Source organism: Abramis brama (genome assembly GCF_963993115.1).
Source record: "Abramis brama genome assembly, chromosome: 4".
NCBI classification, from domain to species: domain Eukaryota; kingdom Metazoa; phylum Chordata; class Actinopteri; order Cypriniformes; family Leuciscidae; genus Abramis; species Abramis brama.
In genome coordinates, this window is record NC_139966.1 from 13,679,078 (window position 1) to 13,687,195 (window position 8,118).

Sequence of the window (8,118 nt, forward strand, 5' to 3'; positions counted from 1 at the left end):
AGCCATTGTTTGTTTTTTTTACAACCATAAACTCTTGCTTTCTAATCTTACTAGGGCTGTAACGATAGACCAAACCTACGATTCGGTTCGTATCACGATTTTTGATTTTAGATTAGAAAAAAATCATGTTTTCGTTGTGATCTTCGCAGAACATGCCAGAGAGAAATGCACATTTCATACGGATTACATAAGAGAGCAGTCTGTTCCCTATCGTTCGGTCACTACGACGTACGTCGTGGTGAACGACGAATAGGAATCTCGCTAGAGAGGCCAATCTACTTCGAGTGAAACTAAAACAAGCCAATGCACATTGGCGTGCAATCATTTGCATCAGCTGTGCAGCCTCGCAGCGCGGGTATTTAACGAGCAGCTGGTGTGATTGCACTTCAGCTTTTTGCTTCGGAGCCAAGCACTTCGATGCGTCTACGGAAACAAGCTGTTGGATCTCTCTGTTACGGTGCGGGTGTCACAACACGGCAGCGGGGACAGTCTTCTCTTCTTTGTGTTCGTTTGTTTTCTGTGGTTTTGTCCGGTAAAACTGAGCAAACAAAAAGCTGTTTTAACAGCTGGTAAGGTGCGCCGTTGAGCGCTCAAAGGCTGTTGTCACAGCTGGTAAGACAGCGAGAAGAGAGAGAGCGCACAGACGGGTGCACATTCCCGTCTGTGTTCGCAGTGTCTGTTCCCCCTGTGTGTTTCAGCACCAGTGAGAGCAGTCCCTAAAAGAGCTTACACAGATAGAGAGCGTCTTTTTCAAAGAAGAAAAAAATGACTTTTTATCTGTGTGTTTCTGGATGCGGTCGTTACCTGGGTTCGCGGGATGGTCACGAACGCTGCCTCGTGTGTCTGGGCATTAAACACGCTGAGGCAGCGTTTGTGAATGAGTCATGTACCCATTGTGGGAAGATGACCATCGCGGAGCTGCGGTCGAGACTCACGTTCCTGCAAAGGGGCGGAGTCCCCGTGCCTCTGCCTCGATCCAATCCTCCTCAGAGGGTTGCTTCGGGCAGTGACATGGGTGACCTGAGGATTACGGTGAGCGCGTCTCCTTCGGGGAACCAACCCCCTAGGAGCCCTCACCCCTCTCATGCTCCGCAGCCAGTTGAGTCCCCATTGGAGAGAGCTGGACCATCCTCGCGGTGTGTACCGGTTGTCTCCTTTGGGGCTCCCTGCGAAGACCAGATGTCGATCGCGGCATCGGGGGGTGGGTCAGACGTCTCTGCGGATGACGACTCAGCGCCGTTACCTCCTTCGGGTGTGTCAACGGTGCCTGAGACGGACCCGGAGATGATGGCCATGCTTTCCCGGGCCGCCAACGGGGTCGGGCTCGTGTGGAACCCTCCACCGTGTCCCGAACCCTCGAGGTTGGATGATTGGTATCTCGGGGTGGCGCGCGCTGGTTCTCAGCAACCCACCCCAGTGCCTTTCTTCCCGGAAGTGCATGAGGAGCTTACGGGGACGTGGACGGCACCTTTCACTGCCAGAAACCGTTCCGGTGGCTCCTCCTCCCTCACCACCCTTGATGGCGGGGCAGCTAAGGGATACACACGCATCCCGCCAGTGGAACGGGCCGTTGCTATGCAACTGTGCCCTAACTCCACTTGGCGTGGAGAACCGTGTCTCCCTTCACGGGCCTGTAAGTACTCGTCGGATCTAACCGGCAAGGCTTACAAGGCCTGTGGGGAAGCTGCCTCTGCCGTGCACGCCATGGCGTTGCTGCAGGTTCATCAGGCCAAGGCACTGAAGAACCTGCACGAGGGTGGTCATGATCCCCAAGTTCTTCAGGAACTTCGTATCGCGACGGACCTCGCGCTTCGTGCGACGAAGGTGACCGCGCGGTCGGTGGGTCGTGCGATGTCCACCATGGTGGTCCAGGAACGCCATCTCTGGCTTCACATCGCGTCACATCCTGCCGCGGCGGCCAGCTGCTGCTCCCACCCCTCCGTCTGCGGCTCCTCAGTCTGCTCGTCGCCGAGGGCGGCCTCCTGCGTCTGCCCCTGCTCCCGCGCCGCAGCAGCAGCCTCCATCCAAACGGCGCCGTGGAGCCAGTCGCAGGCGGACCGCCCCGCCCGTCCAGGACCCTGCTAAGAAGGGCGGCAAGGCCAGGGGCAAGCGGCCCTAGGACGGGCGACCCAGAGATGGCAGGGACTGCTCTCCAGGAGACGATGACTGCATCGCTCCATCCCCCGGAAGAGGGCCGGGTGGAAAATCTTTGTTTTCCTTTTCTTTTTGTTCCGCCGCTGGCCTCAAAACCAGCGGTACCCAAATTTTCAATAAAAGAGCAGTTTCTTCCGTCTCTGGGTCCGAAGAGGGCCCGGAAAGTAGTGGGGGGAGAGAATCCTCACCACTCTCATCCGCCTCTTCTATCGCCAGCAGGCAGCAGTGTGCAGTTCGAGAACGCAACCAAGCCGTCTCCTGCACCTCCCGCCTCGTGGAATCAGGTAAGTGTTGCGCAGCACACTCAGACTCCGCTACGGGCCGCCTCCCAGAGAGAGCCTCCCGAGCCGAGCCCCTGTGTTCCACCTCGCTGCCTCACTCCGGGTACGCCTACGGTCCCCTTGGTCCCGCTTGTACGGTCTCTGCGAGCCTGGCTAGCGCTCCCCAGTCCGTCTCGCTGGCTCATTCGGACCATCAGGCTCGGCTATGCGATTCAGTTCGCCCGGCGTCCCCCCAAGTTTCGGGCCATCCACTCCACTACAGTGAGAGCAGCCGATGCCCATGTCTTGCGCGCGGAGATCGCAGTCCTACTGGCGAAGGACGCGATAGAGCCGGTCCCTCCAGCCGATATGAGGTCAGGGCACTACAGTCCCTACTTCATTGTACCCAAGAAAGGTGGTGGGTTACGACCGATCTTGGACCTGCGAGTTTTGAATCGGAGCCTTCACAGGCTACCGTTCAAAATGCTCACACAGAAACGCATTTTCGAATGCATCCGTTCCCAAGATTGGTTTGCAGCGATCGACCTGAAGGACGCGTACTTTCATGTCTCGATTCTTCCTCGACACAGGCCGTTTCTGCGCTTTGCGTTCGAGGGTCGAGCATATCAGTACAAGGTCCTACCCTTCGGGCTGGCCCTGTCTCCCCGTGTCTTCACGAAAGAACTCTTCCCATGAGAGAACAGGGTGTTCGCATTCTCAACTATCTCGACGACTGGCTCATACTAGCACACTCTCGAGATCAGTTATGCGAACACAGGGACCTCGTGCTCAGGCACCTCAGCCAGCTGGGCCTTCAGGTCAACTGGGAGAAGAGCAAACTCGCCCCCGTGCAGAGGATCTCTTATCTCGGTATGGAGTTGGATTCGGTCTCACAGAGCAACGCGCTCAGTCGGTGCTGAACTGCTTGAACACGTTCAAGGGCAGGACGGCGGTCCCACTGAAATTCTTTCAGAGGCTCCTGGGGCATATGGCAGCAGCAGCAGCGGTAACTCCGCTCGGCCTGCTCCATATGAGACCGCTTCAGCACTGGCTTCACGGCCGAGTCCCGAGATGGGCGTGGCATCACGGCACTCACCGGGTGGCAATCACACCGGAGTGCCGCCAGACCTTCAGTCCGTGGTCAGACCCCTCGTTCCTCCGGGCAGGAGTCCCCTTGGAACAGGTGTCCAGGCATGCTGTGGTTTTCACAGATGCATCTGCCACCGGCTGGGGTGCCACGTACAACGGGCATGCAGTGTCAGGGGTGTGGACGGGCCCCCAACTGCAGTGGCACATCAATTGCCTCGAGTTGCTAGCAGTACGTCTCGCTCTGAGCCGCCTAAAAAGGCCGCTACAGGGCAGAGACGTGCTGGTCCGTACGGACAACACTGCGACCGTTGCGTACATCAACCGTCAAGGTGGTCTACGCTCCCGTCGCATGTCGCAACTCGCCCGCCATCTCCTCCTTTGGAGTCAGAAGCATCTGAGGTTGCTTCGAGCCATGTATGTCCCCGGTGTGCTCAACCGTGTGGCCGACGAGCTATCACGAGCTGTGCTCCCGGGAGAATGGCGACTCCACCCCCAGGCGGTTCAGCTGATCTGGAGAGAGTTCGGAGAGGCTCAGGTAGACCTGTTTGCCTCCTCAGAAACCTCCCACTGCCGGTTGTTTTACTCCCTGACCGAGGGAACACTCGGCACGGATGCACTGGCACACAGCTGGCCCCGGGGCCTCCGCAAATATGCATTTCCCCCAGTGAGCCTACTTGCACAGACCCTGTGCAAAGTCAGGGAGGACGAGGAGCAGGTCCTTCTGGTGGCTCCCTATTGGCCCACCCGGACTTGGTTCCCAGAACTCATGCTCCTCGTGACAGTCCCTCCCTGGCCAATTCCTCTGAGGAAGGATCTTCTGACTCAGAGACGGGGCACCCTTTGGCACCCGCGTCCGGACCTCTGGAAACTCCATGTCTGGTCCCTGGACGGGACGCGGAGGTTCTAGGTGACTTACCCCCAGAGGTACTTAACACCATCACTTCTGCGCTAGCGCCGTCTACGAGACGTGCGTACGCCTTGAAGTGGAACCTGTTCGTCGAGTGGTGTTCCTCCCGCAGAGAGGACCCCCGAAGATGTTCGATAGGGTCAGTGCTTTCCTTCTTGCAGCAAGGGTTGGAGCGAAGGCTGTCTCCCTCCACCCTTAAAGTACATGCTGCTGCTATTTCAGCATATCATGACCTCATAGATGGCAAAACAGTTGGGAAGCACGACCTGGTCGTCAGGTTCCTTAGGGGGGCGAGACGATTAAATCCTCCTCGTCCCCCCTCCATACCCTCTTGGGACCTTTCCCTGGTGCTCCGAGCACTTCAGGATGCTCCCTTTGAGCCTTTGCAGTCAGCAGACTTAAAGCTTCTCTCCTTGAAGACTTTGCTGCTGGTTGCACTGGCCTCTATCAAGAGGGTAGGGGACCTGCAAGCATTTTCGGTCGACAAATCGTGCCTAGAGTTCGGGCCGGGTGACAACCATGTTGTACTGAGACCCCGGCCTGGCTATGTGCCCAAGGTTCCTACCACTCCCTTTAGAGATCAGGTAGTGAACCTGCAAGCGCTGCCCCTGGAGGAGGCAGACCCAGCCCTGGCTTTGCTCTGTCCCGTTCGCGCTCTGCGTATGTATGTGGACAGAACCCAAAGCGTCAGGACCTCAGACCAGCTCTTTGTCTGTTACGGAGGCCAGCAGAAGGGGAAGGCTGTCTCCAAGCAGAGGATGGCCCACTGGATAGTGGATGCCATCGCCTTGGCTTACGAAGCTCAAGGCGTGCCCTGCCCGCTCAGGTTGCATGCACACTCCACGAGAGGCGTTGCATCCTCTTGGGCGTTGGCACGTGGCTCCTCGCTAACAGATATCTGTAGAGCTGCGGGCTGGGCGACACCTAACACGTTCGCTAGATACTATAGCCTACGTGTAGAGCCCGTGTCCTCCCGTGTTCTCACCCTAGACGGGTAGAAGCACTGAGAGTACCGGCTCTGTCGGCTTGTTGCACCCTACTGTGCACCCTTATTGCTCCAGAGTTAAAACCTGTCGAGTCCTCCAAACACCCTCGGCCCGGACGTGGCGGAGCGTCCGGTGCCAGGACTTTACCCGCTGAATCCTTGAGAACCGGGTCTGGGCTGGGTCCCATATGTGTGACCCTACAGGGATCCCATATGTGTATATCTTCCACGGCTGCTCCTAAACGGAAGCCTGTGTCTTTCCCTTGGGCTAAGTCACCCATTATTCATATGCAGTACAACCCTTGGGTTAGTCCATATGTTATTCCCACATAACTCTTCTTAAGAATGTGGCTCCCGCAGCGTTCCCTCCCTCAGACGGGCACGCTTTCCCAGTGTTATCCAATATCTCACTGTATGGGTTATCACGGAACAACAGTGATGATACTCTCTGTGTAAGCCCTCTCCTATCATCCTTCCAGGCAAGAAGGTGTGGTGGCTTGCTCAGGGCGCTGGATGGGGTGCAGCAGCTGTGGCACTTTGGTTGGGATTCCTATTCGTCGTTCACCACGACGTACGTCGTAGTGACCGAACGATAGGGAACATCTCGGTTACATATGGTAACCCTCGTTCCCTGAGGGAGGGAACGGAGACGTACGTCCCGTCGCCACATCTGCCGCTACCCGCCGGGGCGACCAGCTTTTCAGGCTTGGCTCCTCAGCAAAAAACTGAAGTGCAATCACACCAGCTGCTCGTTAAATACCCGCGCTGCGAGGCTGCACAGCTGATGTAAATGATTGCACGCCAATGTGCATTGGCTTGTTTTAGTTTCACTCGAAGTAGATTGGCCTCTCTAGCGAGATTCCTATTCGTCGTTCACCACGACGTACGTCTCCGTTCCCTCCCTCAGGGAACGAGGGTTACCATATGTAACCGAGACGTTTTCTTTCGTTTTGAATTGTTCTGTTTAAAAGTAGACATTTCAAGCTTTCTATATATTTCTCAGGTCTGTGAGGCAAGTAGCCTACCTTAACGCTGAGTTTCGGTTCATTTATGAGACGAGAGTCCAGTTCACTCGCCGGCGCCTCCGTGTCATGATTATCTATTTTCTACTATATTTACGTCTTACTTATTAAATCCAGGCAATTGGTTGATGAAACATTGATTAAAATTAAGATACAATTAATAAAAAACTAAATTCACTTTAAAGACAGGCTTTGTGCTTTCTGTTTGAGGTCTTTTTTTAAAGTCGCTTTCAGAGCAGTCATGTCCGTAATGGAGAACTGGAGAAGTCATGTCACGCCCTTAACATTGTTTTGTTTTTGTTTTTTTCACATAAATGCGAGCACAAAAAATAAAAAAACCCCGAATATTTTATGTTCTGTGGAGGCCGACCCTTCTTCATCCGGTGGCTTGGCTATACATCTTTTGGTTTGCGCAGTGTAATTCATAGAATTACTAAAAAATATTTTGCCACCTAAAAGTTAAAGATTTTTTGTGTCACGTCACGTGTATTTCCCTCATATTAAATATAAAACGCATGTGTAGACTGATATTTTTCTAATGTCTTGACTCCTTTATTAAGGGAGTATGGATATATTAACAGATGTTTCAATATATTGGTATTAAATGCATTTTCTGAGAATTTATATTTCAAGTTTTGACTGCAAATGTCACGTCCATAACGCTGGAATTGCCCAATTTTAACGAATTTATCCTCAACTAGTTTTTTGGTGTAGGTCTACGTATTTTATTGTGTTAACTTAAATAATACTAATAGTAATTTAAAGATGTGGTAGCCCTACAACTTACACATCACACTCCACTGTTATGGTGGCAATTTCAGTAGATTTACTCACTAACATTATTGTGGAAACAAAATAAGGATGGAAACTAAAATATGGTATCGCGCTACAGCGCAGATTCTATCAGCTGCAGTTCTGGCGCCTCAGTCCCAATACTGTAAAACTCGACGTACATTCACATCACACATGTTAATGCTGCAGTAGAGTTACACTCACAGGACACTGTGCACTTATTCACAATCACAAAAGTTCATTATTTGCTCGTGCTTTAAAACTTTGCCGGGTAAACATTTCATTGGCGTTCTGTTCTGACATGATGCACTTTTTCTGAGCGGGTACTGAAGTGCGCGCGCACTGTCAAACAGCGCCAAACTGTTGGATATAAAAGAAAGCGCCAAAACTGTTGGATATCATGAATATAAAAGTTGGGTGACCCTCCCCCTAGACTAAAAAAAGTTGGATGACCCTCCCCTCAACAAAGAATAAAAAGACATGACCCTCCCCTATTTTCCTCCCGGTGGTCCTTTCCATAAATACCGAACGGTCCCTTAGAAAGAAAACACTGACATTATTTTCCACAACACTTACAAAACACTACATGATGAATTCAAAGCATGGTATTACCACATTTCATGTAGAAAAACATGGTTTTATCTTGTCAGGATACTTTCTAGATCAGGACAACCAGCATGAACCACTGAACAAAGAAACGTCAACAAATCTGGACATTTACAGTAATGATGTGATTCATCTGGACTGATTTTTTTAAGTAAACCTATTTGTCACGGTTCGCAGGTCTGTAGATTCTTTCTTGTCTTCTGTGAATTATTTGTGTGTGTTTGTGTGTGAATTATGTGTGTGTGTTTGTGTGTCACCTGTGTTGCTGGCAACCTTGATCGCTGATAAGCAATCAGCTTCAGC